Below are 17,998 nucleotides of genomic sequence, written 5' to 3' on the forward strand. Positions count from 1 at the left end.
CAGAACTTCTTTTTTTTTTCTAACGATACCACTCCTGTGATCTGTAGTTTGTTTTCAGCTGTGGAAAATGCTGAAAATCTAATTACCCATCCCGAATTATTTATAACTTTTTGGCAATGCTCTTCTTATACCACAAACAATAGAATTGAACCTTAATTAGCAGACACATGATCAACTACAACACCAGTTATGTAACATTCAGTCTGTCCATGGGTTGCATAGTTTGCAGAAATTTCTCCTGTGGAAAATGGTACTCACTCTCCATTTCTTCTTTTAAGTACCTTCATTCATCCAAATTTTATTTTATTTTTCTGGCACATTTTATTTAGAGAAGAAAATACAAAAATCAAAACCATCATCTGAACAGTTGATGTAACCATTGAAATGGGCATCAATTAAAATGTTCTAGATTGCATGGTCATCAAGACTTCCTATGTTAATTCACCTTCTAAATATCTGTAAGCAGTTTTTATGTGTGTGACAAGATCTTGCTCTTATATCTATTATTTTGTTCAATTTATAATCATTGCATAGCTGTGTAGTTTTGGATTACCCTCAAGATCCAACTCCCATAAACCAGGGAAGACTTGCAGGGCAGAACGGGGCTGACATCAGGTGAGAATCATTAACACTAATCAAAAGAAGCACAAGTGGTGGCACCCGCCCTGGCTGCTGACACTCAATCCTAAATTGTCTAGGAGGCCAATCTGTTTTTCTTCCGTGCCTGCATTTTGAATGTCAGGTTTTTCTTATACTAGGACGAGTGGCATGAGTTTTGTTTTTTGGAAAACACTCATCTGTTTTGAGTCAGTAGAATGTTTTCCTTGAGAAAATAACCCATAGACGTTAACTAAACGAAACTCCCTCACTAATGAAATTACATTGCAGATGTGATTATAGGAATGTCTTCAGTTTGGTTTTGAAAATTGCCCTTTACGAGAACAAAAGATGGAAACACCTACAAAAATGCCACAGGGTGACCAGAGAAACAAACACTAGACAGTCTGGCTTCAAAGTTATAATTCAAGGAGAAGAAAAGAGTTTCTGATGGCAAGCGATAGAAAATTATGGCTGCTTACCAAGGGGAAGAGCAGGACTAGGGCTTCAGGCATTCAGACAGCGGGTGACTAGGGGACTGTAGGCCACAGAGATATGCAGAGGTATAGTATAGCCTTGGTAGTAAGCAGTGGGCAGGAACAGGTTAGGAAGGAGGACAGGAAACCATTCATTCCTGAGATATCTCTGCTTTCTTACTGTGAAAAACAAAAATAAAAATATTTCCTTCCCCTGACCCAACATTGTTAACAATGTTCCATGGGCTCAATTTGGATTGGAATGTAAAATTAAAAAAAGATTGTTTTTAAAAAATAATAATAATAAAAGATGTTACATAGTAAACCCTGAGAGCATTTTTAAAGTTCTGAAGACAGGCATGGTGGTGTGCTCCTATAATCTCAGCACTTTGGGGCTGAGGTTGAAGGATAGTGAGTTTGAGGCCAGCCTCAGCCACATGGTTAGATACTATCTTTTAAAAAGCTATAGTTCTATACCAGTGTGTTAGCATATACGCTTGTTACCATCCTTTGTTAATGTATCCTTTTAGAATGAGAGAGAAATCCCTATTCAAAACAAAAACTATGTAGATTAAGTGGGTGCCGGTTATGCTTCAATGTATGTATACATTACATAGATTTAAATTAGGCGGGGCATATTATTTATGCAATCACTTAGTGTTTTTTTATGAAAAACCTTTCTCCCAGCTTTGTGAAATATACAGTACATTATTCTTAGTCACAGTGCTGGGTGGTGACAAGTTTCTTGCTCCTGTGTCACTGCTCCTCGATACTCACTGACCGGGATCCCCTCATCTGTCTTAACTCCTGTTCTCCTGTTCTCTGGAACTGAGCATTCTGTTCTGAATTTTTGTGAGTTTGTCCTGGGAAAAAGGAGGGTGAGCTCATGCAGCTTGTCTTTCTGTGTCTGGCTTTTGGGGTTAATGACTTCCAGTGCTGTCCATGTGGTCACAGATGAAAAGAGGGTTTCATCCTTTTTATGGAGGGACAGTGTGCATTGGATAGATATGTAGGGACAGTGTGCATTGGATAGATACAGAGGGACAGTGTGCATTGGATAGATACGTAGGGACAGTATGCACTGGACAGGTATGGAGGGACAGTGTGCATTGGATAGATATGGAGGGACAGTGTGCATTGGATAGATATGGAGGGACAGTGTGCATTGGATAGATACATAGGGACAGTGTTCATTGGATAGATATGGAGGGACAGTGTGCATTGGATAGGTACATAGGGACAGTGTGCATTGGATAGATATGGAGGGACAGTGTGCATTGGATAGATATGGAGGGACAGTGTGCATTGGATAGATACGGAGGGACAGTGCGCATTGGATAGATACAGAGGGACAGTGTGCATTGGATAGATACATAGGGACAGTGTGCATAGGATAGATATGGAGGGACAGTGTGCATTGGATAGATACATAGGGACAGTGTGCATTGGATAGATACATAGGGACAGTGTGCATTGGATAGGTATGCTACATTTCCTTCTTTCGTCCATCAGCCAATGGACACTTGTTGCCTTCTACTGTCTGTTGTGAGTAGTGCTGTATTGAACACAGGAGTTTCAATTTCTCTATGATGTCATTTCTCATGGAAACATGCCAAGTAGTGAGGTGGTTAGATCATAAGGTTACAGCTTCAGGTTTTTGAAGAAATTCTATATTGTTTTCTATCACTCCATGATTTGCACTCCTACTAGCAGTGTACATGAATTGCCTTTTCTCTACTTCTTTATGAGCACTTGCTATTTTTAGTCTTTTTGATAAGTGCTCCTCTTACTGGTGCAGTTTCAAATAGATCCTTGTGATGCTGATTTGTGTTTTCCTGAGGATTAGTGTAGTACTGAGCATTTTCTTAGGTATATGTTGGTCTTTTGCATAACTTTTTTCCCCTCCCTCTCTTTCTCTTTAATTTTTGGTTTCAAGCTTCCAAAATGTACTGTACTCAATGCTCAAGGAGAATGAAGGGAGGGGACGGGAGAGGTGGGAAGGGGAGGCAGGGAGACATTTGCAAAAAAAGGAGCTCTACAGTCCAGCTGTTTGCAGCCTCATAGCACATCCTCCAGTTACAGGGCAGAAGAGGCAGACAGTAAAAGAAAAGGGGAGAAAGAAGAAAAATAACTTAAACACACACACACACACACACACACACACACACACACACACACACACACAGAGGAAAGAGAAGGCAACATGACCTGAACTGGTGATCTGTGAAGGCAGAGGGGAGGAAGGAAGGGAGGGTAACCATTTTACCTGTGTTGAACCAGGGAGCAGGGAGGGAGAAGGAAGAGGAAGGAGGGAAGGGGCAAATATCAGAAGAAACGGGAGGGGAGGGAAGGGGGAGGAAGAGGGGAGGAGATGGAAATTTTTAAAGATAAAAAAATAAACCAAAAAAAAAAAAAAAAGAAGAAACATTGGGGCAGAGGGAGGAAGGGACACGGAGACAACTTAATACAACTTGAGTAAGACGATGCATAACTTCTTTTGAGAAACATACACTTAGATATATTACCCATTTTAAAACTTATTTGCTATTTTTTTAAAAAAGTTTCTTGCCTTTTCCCATGCCCTGAATGAAGTGTTTTTTATTCTTGTAATTTTATGATTTTGGTCCTATAAAGTATTTAGTCCATTTTGAGGGTTTTTTTATGTTTTAAGAGATAGGGGCCTACAAAGGAATCCCATGGCCCCCATAAAGATCACAGACTATTGGTTGTTCTACAGAATGTGATGGTAAGGTCCTATTGATGAAGACAACATGTGCTTATGTCATTGAAACTTCCCACCTAGAACTTTCACTCTTGCCGATTAGCAGACTAGTATTTATGGTACTAGAAGGTACTCTGAACACTGCCAGAAGAAAAGGTTTTCATCAGTATTACCCAGCTATAAACGCTGTCAACTGCAACAGAGACCTGCCTCAAGACATACTGGTACAACAGTGATAAAAATGTTATGGTAGTAACCAACCATGTTTTGCTTGGATTAAGTGTCTACTCAGATAAGACTCATATCTGAAACTGCTGAATGGCTGAGAACTTAAGATTAGATAGAGCATGGACCTAGGGAAAACCTACTGCTATTATTCTGCTAAAGCAACACAGCAATAAAATGACTCCTAATGACATGTTTTCATACCTGCAGGTCATTGCCTTGCTCACCTCTCATCAGAGCTCTTTGTAGTAAATGGGAATTAACACCAAAATCCTCAAATGAGAGATTGAGAGGCTTTGGAACTCCCGATCCTAAATGGATATCTTTATCAAACTCCTCCCCTTACTTCTTAATTACCTATGCAGAAGAGGGGGTGCAAAGATTGTAAGAATCAGAGGTAATGGATGACTCCAAGGAAACAGTGTCTTCTGGACACAAAAGCCAGGTGTATATATGAACTCTCAAGGGACAGTGGCAGCACACATCAAACTGGCACAGGTACCTGCTGGCAAAGGCAAAGCCAGTTTTCTTCAGTGGAGAGTTGCTGGGTATATTAGCCATACTCCAGGGTAGACTCCATGCCTAAGATTAGTTGGCCAATACAAAACAAGTTCTGTGTCCTTTGTTTGTTTGTTTGTCTGTTTTTGAGGGGAGGGAGCTTTTGTTTTAGCACTTTTTATTGTTTTTTTAGTTTTTTTTCTTTTTCTTTTCTCTTTTTTTTGGTGGGGGGAGAATCCAATAAAGTTGGTTATATAGAATGCTGGGAAGGATCAGGGAGGAGTTCATTATCAAAATGCTCATGAACATGATCAAAATATATTGCATGAAGACTAATCAGCACACATATGCTCACTCCTCCCAAATAAATAAGGCACCAGTTTCCTTCTGCATGTGGGCACTCAATTTATCACCATTTATTGAAAAGATTGTCCTTCCTTTGGTGTGTATTATTAGCAATTTTCTCTCAAATGCTATAGATTCATGTGTTTTCTTAATTTTAAAATTGCTTTTTAGTTTGTGATATTGATCTATGCAGCTATGTTTATGATACCACACTGCTTTGGTCACTATAGCTTTGCAGTATATTTTGAAGTTAGGTAGTATAATACCTTCTACTTCCTCACTCCCACCCCTAGTTTTTTTCTAGAAGTACCTTTGGCTGCCTTTTAAATTTTGCAATTTTGTATAATTTGAGAAGTGTAGCTGGAAGAATTCTCTTTACCATCTGTCCTCTGGACCAGTTTCTATCCCACCCATTGGTCCCCACAACCACTTAAGAAATAATCACTCAGAGGCTAATATTAAATGTAATTGTTTGGCTGATGGCTTGGGCTATTACTGCCTAGCTCTCTCTCTCTCTCTCTCTCTCTCTCTCTCTCTCTCTCTCTCTCTCTCTCTCTCTCTCTCTCATAAATTAACCCATTTTCAATAGTCTGTATATCGCCACATGGCTGTGGCATTTCCTTGGGTGTTCTGGCATCCTGTTATATGGCCAGCTTGCTGGCATCTCTCTTAAGCCTGCCTTGTGTCTCTCTCTATCTCTGCTTGGATTTCCCCTTGCTATAGTCTATCCTGCCACAGGCCAAAGCAGGTTCTTTATTAACCAATGGGAGAAATACATATTCACAGTGTATAGAAGGACATCCCACATCAGAGAATCACTATCTGAATTTTGCTATGTGAAAATATTACTAGCTTTTTGATAGAGATCATATTGACTCTGTACATCTCAATGGGTTATAGGAACAATTGTACAATGCTAATTCTTCCAATCCATGAGCACTGGCTACTTTTAAGTTTTTTTTCTGTTCTCTTCCATATTCTTATTAGTGTTTTCTAATTTTCATTGTGGAAACCTTTCATATCTTTGTGTGATGGCTAATGTTGACTGTCAATTTGACATACTCAGGAAAAGTAACCTCAATGGAAGACTTATTTCCATCAGGGGCCACATCTGTGGGTCATTTTCCTTAATGCTAATTGATGTGGGCCCAGACCACTGTGGGTGGTACCATCCTTAGGCGGGCCTGGGCTGTATAAGAAAGGTGGTGGAACTGAGAACATGCTGGTAGGTAGTAGTTAGCAGTGTTTTGTTCCTCCATTGGTTTTTGCTTTAAGCTCCTCTTTTGAGTTTCCACCTTGACTTTTCCTCATGATGATCTGTAACTGGTAAGCTAAACCAACCCTCTCCTACAAAAGTTTTTTTTTTTTTTTTTTTTTTTTTTTGTAATTGTGTTTATCACAGTAACAGAAACCAAGCTAGAGAACTTTGATTCGGTTTGTTCCTAGATCCCCTGTTTTTCATTTCTATGTTTTGGTACCCTGTATCTTCATTTTTATTTGTTTCAAGGAAATTTACATTTCTTTATTGATTTATTTCTTGATTCATTGGTTGTTCAAAATTAAGCAGTTAAATTTCCATGCATTGGTATAGTTTCCAAAGGTTTTCCTCCTTACTGGGTTCTTAACTGCATGTGTTCAAAGGAGAAAACACAATTTCATTTTTTTAAATTTGCGAAACTTATCCTGTGGTTTGTCATATAATTTGTCCTGAGAAATGTTCCATACGCTGATGAGAAAAATGTCAATAGAAGATATTGGAAGTCATTTTCGATAGATACCTGTTAGGTAGATTTGTTCTTGGGTCTAATTCAACTCTGGCATTTCCTTGTTTACTTTTCTTTCTGGATATCTCTTCACTGCTGAAGAGGGGTGTTAAGTCCCCAGCTATTATGATATTGGAGTTGAGTGCTTCTCTTGGCTCTGTTAATATTTGCTGTCTATATTTGTGTGCTCTAATGCTGAGTAAACATACTGTGTTCTGAACTATTTCCTCCTTTTGAGTCATGATGGCCTGACTGGCTTGGAAATAACTCACAGGGCTCCACCTGCCTCTGCCTCTAGGTGGTGGGATTAAAGGTGTGCGCCACCATTTCTGGCCTGACTTTTGACTTTCTTATGTTGAGCACTTGTGTCTTCTAGGATCGAGAAGTTTTATGTTATTGTTTCATCTAATGTACTTTCTAACTCCTGTGGCATCCACACATCTTCTTGAGCCCCCAGTAACCGGAGTATTTGCGCTTTTCATGATTGTCTCACGTTCTTTGGGCTTTCTTCATTCTCCAGTCCATTTTCATCCTCCATTTGTGCATTTTCAAACAGTCTGTCTTCAGGCTCACCGTTTTTATGAAATTTAAAATATTTCCCCCTCCTATCCTTCACTCTTTCACTCTCCCTCCCCTCCTCTTCCTCCCTTTCTTGTAGTGTGAAGCGGCGGGGCTGCGTCCCGCCACCCGGCCAACGGCTAGCTTTACACCCGAAATAATTACACGGAAACTGTATTCTTTTAAAACACTGCCTGGCCCATAGTTTCAGCCTCTTATTGGTTAACTCTCACATCTTCCTTTAACCCATATTTAGTAATCTGGGTAGCACCACGAGGTGTGGCTTACCAGGAGAGATCTTAACCTGCGTCCATCTCGGAGAGGAGCAGCATGGAGTCTCCCTATGGCGAATGCCTGAAGCGTCTCCCCAACTCTGCTTCCTTGTTCCCACAATTCTGTTCTGTCTACTCCGCCTACCTAATTTTCTGTTCTCTTAAAGGGCCAAGGCAGTTTTCTTTATTAATTAACCAATGAAAGAAACATAGACAGATAACTCTCCTCCATCATTTCCCCTTTTTCTGTTTAAACAAAAAAGAAAGGCTTCAACTTTAACACAGCAAAATTACATGTAACAAAACAGTTATCAAGCAAGAATTACAGTTACAATATTTAAATCTATTTTATCTTTTATCATAACTAAGGAAAACTATAACTATTGAACCATTCTTCAACTCCATCAAAGACTCCAGAAGGATATAAGACTACCTAAGTAAACAAGAAGTAAGTAACTTTCAAACTCTAGAAATGACAGAGACAACTCGCTGCCTAGACAGTCACCCAAAGTTCCTCTGTACCGTTGGGGCATCCATCTTCGGGCTTCAGGCCCATAGTGTCCAGCAGACTTTTTCATGAAGCAGGAAATTCCAAAGACAGTTCAGTCACTTTCTGCTGTGTCCTGCAGAACGTCTCGCAGACTCTTTCACGAATCAGGAACCCTGAGAGACCATCTCACCTTTAGGCAAGTTTAGCAGTCCTCTTTCTGTGGGTTCCTTGTGTCCAGTTTATGCAACAGTCCAGGCAAGAGCAGTTTCTTGCCCAAATGGCTAACAAACTCCATAAGTAGCCTCTTCGATGCCCATCTTCCTCTCGAAGTAGATTGGTGCTGCCAGGAGTAGACGTGTCTCATTGTCATGAAAAACCCTAAGTTATTAAAACATTAAATGCCATATTCTGCAGTCTTTGAAAGATATGAAGAATGCCTATCTGAAATATATCTATGCACATCTAGAAAATGACTAACATGACTACAAGCTTGACTATTAATCGATGATTATCCATTAACAACCTATATTTCCTAATTATACATTACATTCTTTAAAATGAACTACAATCACAATAGCTTAATCAAAATCAGAAATACATATACATATAACAAATTGACCTTAAAATCCATACCAATGCAAATTATTCATATCTATATCATATCCCCCTTTAAATGTAAAAGAACATTTATAAACAATATTTGGGAATGTGGGCGCAGTTATTTCTCTCCAAACTGCTTCCTGCTGAGTGGGGGCGTTGTTATTTAGGTCTTTCATGGTATAACCTGTGTGCTAGGTTCCTCTCAGTTGGCAGTTGAGTGAAGTAATTTTTTGAAGATGTTCACAGCAACCTTTCAGGAGGGCGTGGTCTATCATACCATATTGGGATAGAAGCAATCCACAGAGTCTCATCCTCTGTGAAAACAAAAGAAGAAACTCTTTTCCAAAGCATCATGTTCTTAGATCCAAATCCTGAAGTCATACCGTTAAGATGTCCATTCTGGTCTAGCCTGGCAGCCCATATAATGAAATGTCTCTCTGTACTTAGCTCCTTTACAGTCAAAAAAAACAAAGAAAACACAACAAAATACATAATCCAGACTCTCTGTGAATTTTCCATTTTTACGTGGCTTATTTTTACTCTATCACTTTACTTCTTTTAATCTATAACTATCTGTACTCTGTCTCTTTAAAGACTTTAACCTTTTTTTTTAAGGCATTAACTTTATTCTCTATATTTTCTTTTTCTCTCTTTTAAGCCTACGTGAGCCATTTAAAGGCCTTCTATGTCTGAATCTTTTCTATTGTGAATCTGTAATTTTTTACTATCCAGGAGCATTTCTTAAAAGGTTAACCACTTCTTAAAATAATACGGTACTGCCTGTTTACAGCCAAGTCTAAACCTTAACTGCGCTGTTATTATGGTAATTGCGATAGACCTGTCTGAGCTCAGCACAATTCAGCATGGCGGAACAGAGCCAGAGCTGCTACTGCCTCAGTCATTTGGTGTCCCTGAGCTGCACACAGTTACAGGTACACAGCAGTCCACATTGGAGCTGCACTCAGCAGTTTAATTTTGATACTGAGCGTGCAGCACAGAAACTCTTTTAATCCAAGTCACAGCCGAATCTGACGCGCAGAGCACCGCGCAGTCTGAAAACACCTCTCTCTCTATGGCGGCAGGAATCCGCAAATGCTGTCCCACTCGCCTAAGCCTGATTCCGCCATCTGCCCAGGTGCAGGCAGGGAGCAGTGAGCCATTGGCATGGTCTCAGAGTACTTTTTTTCCCCGATCCCAAGCGGGCACACAAACATCCAGTCCATAAAAGCCACTGAAATGGTTTATAGCCAGAATTTGCACTGGCAGCACAGCACCAGGAAGCCGCGTTTTAAAATGACTCAGCTTTTTCTCTGCCGCTATTGCAGAAACAGAAAATCTCTCTACGGCACGTCCAGGCAAACAGCAGAAAGCTGTGTTAAACTCTCTCTCCTTTATTTAAAGCCCTCTCAGGTTAAAAACCTGAGTGGATTTAGTCACCACGTTGGAGCGCCAATCTGTAGTGTGAATCGGCGGGGCTGCGTCCCGCCACCCGGCCAACGGCTAGCTTTACACCCGAAATAATTACACGGAAACTGTATTCTTTTAAAACACTGCCTGGCCCATAGTTTCAGCCTCTTATTGGTTAACTCTCACATCTTCCTTTAACCCATATTTAGTAATCTGGGTAGCACCACGAGGTGTGGCTTACCAGGAGAGATCTTAACCTGCGTCCATCTCGGAGAGGAGCAGCATGGAGTCTCCCTATGGCGAATGCCTGAAGCGTCTCCCCAACTCTGCTTCCTTGTTCCCACAATTCTGTTCTGTCTACTCCGCCTACCTAATTTTCTGTTCTCTTAAAGGGCCAAGGCAGTTTTCTTTATTAATTAACCAATGAAAGAAACATAGACAGATAACTCTCCTCCATCACTTTCTTTCTTCCTTTCTATGTGTATGTGCCCATGCACATTCATGGTGCCCAGAGGACACCTTGTAGGAGCTGCTTCTCTCCTTCCGTCATGTAGGTCCTGGGGACGGACCTCGGGCTGTTAGGCTTGGCGGCAGACACTTCGTCACTCTTCTTCACTGGTCCTGCTTATTTCTTCTGTCCCAGTTAGACTTCTGTTGCTGTCTTCTTTCACATTTCAAAAAAAAAAAATTCTTTAGTATATTTTTTGTCTCAATAGTTTGTGTTTGATTTATGTTCATATTGCTTTTATCTCTAAGCTTCTCGTAGACTATTTCAACATTTCTCTTTTTTTGTCTTCAATTTCATTGACTTTTTTTAAAGTTACTGTTATGAATATGTTAGCTCAGAACTCTCCCATAGTGAGTACCACCTGGTCAGTTTCTGGCACCTTATTTTGAATGTTTCATTAGGTGATGGTTTCCCGAAGTTTCCTGACACTCATTGGCATAGATATCATCTTGGCATAAGAGGCTTAAGTGTTTATTCTAGTCCTCCTACTGTGAATCTCCAGACATTCTAAGTAGGGTTTGCTTATTTTCTCGGAGTCTATAGTCAACCCCACTATTGCAGCACTGGATGGTGTCCAGTTAGAAATTTGCTGGGAAGTTACCATGGCAATGTCGCCATTTCAGTCTAGAGGGCAGTCGGCCCAGGTTTGTGTCTAAGACACCATTGTCATAGTCTTACTGTTTACAGTGCTAGGGGAATCAAGCCTTGAGTTAGGCAAGCATTCTGCAACTGAGCTATATCCTCAACCCTTGGTGTATTGAGGCTGATCTTGCTGTGAAGCTCAGGTTAGCTTATATTTTCCATCCTCGGTTTTTTTCCTCTACTTCTTGAGGGCCGAGATTACAGGGTTGTGTCACTGTACTGGTCTTTAAAGAGTACTCTGTCCTCACAAGTCTTTCTCTTGGGGCCAGGGTAGGACCGGATTCCTCATTTGTACTTACTGCAGCCTTGCACTGCTAATTCTATCTAGTTTTGGGCAGAGTCACTGTAGATGGGTCAGTCTCTGCGTCCTAAGTTACACCTGTAGCCACCACTGTCATTTAGTCATATTATATCCCGAGCCCACAGTCCACCAAGAACAATCTAAAAGTGGGCAGAACTAAGGCACACACTGTTATCAGCTTCCGCTTGGTATCTTGGTGGCCCAACACCACTACAACAATCACAGGTGATGATAGAGAAAGAGAAGTTCAGTAGATTTCCTTTAAAAATAGGTCTGTTTCAGGGACTCTATTCACAGGCATGCTTCATGATGGGGACTCTTATAATCTGCTCACTATTAGGTTTTACCAACCCAAACTGAGTTCCAGGGCAAAGCCTTATTCTGCTACTCCATTCTATCAGTTACTGCCTGCTCATCAAATGCTTTGGCTACCTAGATTCATACTAAATTGGATTATGCTTGAGTTGCATGTCTCAACAATTTCTGGGTATACCAAGACTCACACTCTATCTGGTAGTGGTTCAGGCTAAAACACGAGTCATTTCCACGGGGATAAGGTTGATAAGGTGTCTGTCTGGTGCTAGAACCCTGTCTTAAGCACTGGTGTGGTAACAGCTATGCTGTTTTAAACTGGTAGACAGGTCATAAAGACAGACTGTTGGCCACAAGGCTAATAGGAGTTGCACCTGAGTTTCTCAAACTCACTAGGGACCAGTGCAGTATTTAAGAGTGTGGCTATGCACGCAGTCTTCCAGAGCAAGGAACGCTACAGTACAAAACTCTCGTTTGTTCTACCGGTGTAGAGGTCCCTACAGGGTCTCCATTTCTGTAGATATATGGTAGTAGTGAGGCTGGCACTGGGCTCTAATCAAAGCCTTGAATTAGTTCTCTGTCCGTGCTCTACCTACTAACAGGTTAGGGAGTGGGGGCAAAGGCGGCAGGCCACCTGATCTAACAGCCTCAGTGGTTCAGCCTGTGGGTGTTGTCCTGGCGGTGGGGGTCATGGAGCTTTGTTCAGAACTGTAGACAATAAAGTAGACACAAATAAGGGAAGATCTGGGTTTCAAGTGAAGTCTAGGACCTGAACTTACTTTCTTTCCTGCCTCCAAATAAGATGTGTTTCCCTCCTCACAGAGCTTCTTGGAGCCAGGGAAGGTGTGACACGGGCAACTGTTCCTTCTTGCCTTCTTTTTTTTTTTTAAAAATCCAAGTTTATTCTTTTTTTTTTAAGATTTATTTATTTATTTATTTATTTATTTTATTTTTTTTTTTGGTTTTTCGAGACAGGGTTTCTCTGTAGCTTTGGAGCCTGTCCTGGAACTAGCTCTTGTAGACCAGGCTGGTCTCGAACTCACAGAGATCCGCCTGCCTCTGCCTCCCGAGTGCTGGGATTAAAGGCGTGCGCCACTGCCGCCCGGCTTAAGATTTATTTATTATGTATACAACATAGTGCCTCTATGTATGCCCGCACGCCAGAGGAGGGTGCCAGATCTTAGTACAAATGGCTGTGAGCCACCATAGGGTTGCTGGGAATTGAACTCAAGACCTCTGGAAGAGCAGCCAGTGCTCTTAACCTCTGAGCCATCTCTCCAGCCCCTTTTTGCCTTCTTCAACATGCATATTTATTTTGCTATACTGAAAGCTCTCACTTTCCTTAGCTCTTGTGAAGGTATTTGTTATGTGAATAGCTTTCCAAATTGTGTCCTCAGGAGAATGAGCACAGGGGCCTCTGATTATTTTTCTCCACCCACAATGATATTTTGTATCTTTAGCTTTGTCTTTTGAGACAGGGTCTTACTACATAGCATAGGCAGACTTTAAATTTATGGTTCTCCTATCTTTGTCCCCAGAGAGCTGGAGGCACTGCTGTAGGTCAACCTTACTGCACATAGTGAGCTTGAAAGCCAGCTCGGTAACATAGGAATTGGAAAGCAGCCTTGCTTAGTAGTGAGTGGAAGTGACCAAGACACGAAGAGGAAAACAGAAGACAGTGCTGCCTGGAAATCATAATGAGTTGCAGTTGGTGCATTCTAGCGGCTAAGAGCTGATGGAGAATAGGCCTATGGTGGCCTAGTGCTATGTGAAGGAACCACATGCCATGCAAGGTCTGCTTACCTCATGGCTGCTGGATAGTGAAGGACAAGGAAATAAAAGTGACTGGTGTCCCAGTGTCTCATCAAAGGCATGCCCCCATGTCCTGGTTGTACCTCTGTAAGTTCCCTCACAATCCAGTGCCATGGGCTGACGACCAAGCCTTTAATACAGTCTTATGACTACTCATTCATCGATTCTACCCCCCAGTGACAATCTGGCAAAAACTAATAAAAGGTTCTTGAGAATCAACAAACAAAATTGATAATAAAATAATACGCCTTATTCTTGCATAAGCAAAGTTTATTATACACTCCTGGTTTTCAGTAGTGCCACAGCATCAATGGCTACTGCTGGTCCAGATGAGTTGATGCAAAACTGACCATTGGCTTTGTGAAACCAGACACGAGAGGTGACGGTGACTTGGACTGTTTTGTGAAATCATAGTCTGATTAAAATAGTATACAGAACAACTAAGGAAAGGAAACAGGCAGTGAATATTTCATGGAGTTTTGTTATCAAGTGGAACAGAGAAGTGGGCACTATAATTAGTTGGAGAGAACTGGAGTCAAGAAATATTTTTAGAAGTGTTCCCTTTCCCCACATCCTCTCCAGCATAAGGTGTCATTAGTGTTTTTGATCTTGGCCATTCTTACAGGTGTAAGATGGAATCTCAGAGTTGTTTTGATTTGCATTTCTCTGATGACAAAGGATGTCGAACATTTCCTTAAGTGTCTTTCAGCCATTTTAGATTCCTCTGTTGAGAGTTCTCTGTTTAGGTCTGTACTCCATTTTTTAAATTGAATTATGTAATCTTTTGTGTCCAATTTCTTGAGTTCTTTGTATATTTTGGAGATCAGACCTCTGTCTGATGTGGGGTTGGTGAAGATATTTTCCCATTTTGTAGGCTGTCGTTTTGGCTTGTTGACCATGTCCTTTGCTTTACGAAGCTTTTCAGTTTCAGGAGGTCCCATTTATTAATTGTTTCTCTCAGTGTCTGTGCTGCTGAGGTTATATTTAGGAAGTGGTTCCCTCTGCCAATGTGTTCAAGTGTACTTCCCACTTTCTCTTCTGTAAGGTTCAGTGTGGCTGGCTTTCTGCATTGCTAGTGGGAATGCAAGCTGGTACAACCCCTTTGGGTGTCAGTGTGGAGACTTCTCAGAAAATTAGAAAAGAACCTTCCTCAAGAGCTAATAATACCACTTTTGGGTATATATCCAAAGGATGCTCAATCGTGCCACAAGGACATGTGCTCAACTATGTTCATAGCAGCTTTATTTGTCATAGCCAGAACCTGGAAACAATCTAAATGCCCCTTGATCAAAGAATGGATAAGAAAAATGTAGTACATTTACACAATGGAGTACTGCACAGCAGAAAAAATGATGACATTTTGAATTTTGCAGGAAAATGGATGGAGCTAGTAAACATTATTTTGAGTGAGGTAACCCAGACACAGAAAGACAATTATCACATGTACTTACTCATAGGTGGTTTTTAACATAAAGCAAAGAACACCAGCCTACAAACCACAATCCCAGAGAACTTAGACAACAATGCGGACACTAAGAGAAACTTACATAGATATAATCTATATGGGAAGTAGAAAAAGACAAGATCTCCTGAGTAAATTGGGAGCATGGGGACCTTGGGGGAGGATTGAAGGGAGGAGGGGAGAGGGGGAGCAGAGAAAAATGTAGAGCTCAATAAATATCAATTAAAAAAAGAAATATTTTTAAAGACACTGGTTTGGGCTAGAGAGATGGCTCATTGGTTAAGAGTACTTACTGCTTTTCCAGAGGACCCCAATTCTGTTCCTAGCATCCACATCAGGTGGCTCACAACTCTGTGCATCTCCAGCTTCAGGAGAGCCAGTGCTTTAGACCTCCATGGGTATCTGCACTCACTTGCACATACCCACATGCAGACACACACCTACACATAATTTAAAGTAATAAAAATAAATCTTTAAAAAAGGTTGCTGATATTGAGTAAGAAACAATAGTGATGGAACCCCATTACTCTGGAGTAGGTAAGAGAGTATAAAAATCACCTACAGTAGAGGATTTTACTTTTTGATAGACGTCCAAGTAGTGCATCCATAGTAACAGATGGCCAGAATATAGAAAGGTTTTACTAAGTCAACATATGCTCAGATTTTTTAGCGTGCTCTGGCTCACAGTGAACTGAGAAGTAACGTCGGCTGAGAAAGGTTGTGGGGAGCAAACTGAGGAGGTCAGGACAAGGGACATTGTGTGCAGAAGAAATAAAGCATCCAGTCAATGTTATTGTTGTTACATTTCAAGTATACCTCTTGTGGTGTCAGGGACAGCTTTCCCCTACATGCAGACGGTGCCACTCTGGGGACTTCCAAGGAGCTTTCCTGAGAAGTTATGACACTGCATGTACTCAGAGTGGCTACAGTATTTGTGACCAGCTGTTTTTGAAATGGGAAATAGTGTTTAATTTCAACAATCAGACATTGCTCACAGGAGAGAGAGAGAGAGAGAGAGAGAGAGAGAGAGAGAGAGAGAGAGAGAGAGAGAGAGAGAGAGAGAGAGAGAGAATATTTTAATGAGGTCTAAATTAAAGAAAGGTAGGTTTTAGGTTGAGGAAGGGACCTGGCTAGTTGTCCTCATCAACTTAGACCATGAAATCCAGTATGGACAAATTCAACAGAACCGCCATATACGGGCTGCCCATGCATGCTTCAGCATTGCCAGGGCATAAATTTCATTTTTCATTCAGGTTTTCAGTTGGCTCATCAATTAATTTATATGTAAAAGACATTGGTCCAAGGACTTAATGCTTTATTACTAATACCTGTGAGGAAATGGGAACTTCAGAGAGGTTGAGTAACGTGCTGTGTGTGTCATACACAGTGGCTAAGTGGGTTTCATATCCTTATCAATGAGCCCTTTCAATGGAACACTGTTTCTGGGGTGAGGTAGTGGTAGTGAATGGGGTATTTTAGTACAGGTGCAGTGAAATCGTGTGTGTGTGTGTGTGTGTGTGTGTGTGTAGAGGGAAGTGGGCAGGGGAAGCAAGTGTGGGGATGCACTGTGTGCATTCGAAAGGCATGGAAATAGAAAGGCAGAAATTGTGGGCTGTAAATTCACAGAGGGAGGAGGTCTTGAAGACCATATGCATGATGTTATTTTTAGGCAGTCTTCAATTTAATATGATTCTTTTCTCTTTGTAAATGGAGTCACATTTACTATGTGAACATCTAGCCAGCAACATATTTTTGATTCATGTTATTCCACAGTTGCAGATTCTTTTGGAAGATAACACTAAGGAAACCGAAGTGGGCATGGATTTATGGATTTCATTGGGCAGTTCCTGGAGTGGGCGATCACTTGCTGCATTATTTCTGTCACAAAATCAGGAGCACAGCTCTAGCATAGACAAGTTTGATAACGGCTTCTCTGGGACCACATGGTAGACTTTAAAAATTGTGTCTTTCAGATACTGACCGAGCTTTGTCGTTACTGGAAGACTACTGCAAAAAATTGAGAAAACCTGAGGAGCAGCTGTTGAAAAATGCTGTCCAAAGGGTGATGAGTGTTTTTAAGAGCAGCTTATTTCAAGCCTTGCTGGGTATGTATTACAAAAATTACTTACAGTCTCAATCACCAGAATCAGGCTAAATAGCTTGAATAATGTCCTAGATAGCTAAGTTTCACACACACACACACACACACACACACACACACACACACACACACACACACAAAATCTGTGATAATTTTCCTTGTTACTCAAAGGGCAGATTCTCCTCCCCTTATTCTTACTTTAAAAAAGTTGTTGTAAAATATAAATGAGGGGTATATTATTAAAAAATATCAATATTGAAGGAATATTTTGTGTGGGAAGAAAAATGTACCCAGGTAAGAACCCGAGTTTGCTGCAGAGTTGGGTACAGGCACCATGGTGGAGAACAAATGTGTGGCTCCGTGCTCACAGTGAGTCTGCTGGCCTTCTCAGAGCAAAGTGAAAGGGAAACCCTTCGTCTCTTTTGCTTCTTCTAGGAAAATTTAGATTCAGAATTGAAAGGTTTACTGATGAAAACTCAGTGCTTTTCAGTCTGTCACGAACGTAATCGGGTAATCTTAACCTTCTCTAATGATTATGAAGAAAGTCAAGGCTGTGGTTTATTGAGAGATGGCTTTATATATTTTTTACATTTATTCACATATCTTTAAATTAACCATTTTAAAGAAAAAAGTAACAAGGAAAATCAATCAATCAATCAATCAATCAATCAATATTCCTTTCAAGAAAAACAAACTGAACATTAAAACAACTCCATTAGACAGCAGAGTTTATTTTCTTTATTTTTTTGCTTCAGGAACTGAGCTCAGCACTTGTATGTGCTAAGCAACAACATAATACATGTAAAAAGAAATAAGTGTGTCAACTAGACCTTTTACCACATTCAAATGCCAGCATGTATTAAAAGAAAATCTAACTATAAGTATCTATGAAGCTTAGTGTTAACAT

Source organism: Arvicola amphibius, chromosome 12 (assembly GCF_903992535.2).
Source record: "Arvicola amphibius chromosome 12, mArvAmp1.2, whole genome shotgun sequence".
Taxonomy (NCBI): domain Eukaryota; kingdom Metazoa; phylum Chordata; class Mammalia; order Rodentia; family Cricetidae; genus Arvicola; species Arvicola amphibius.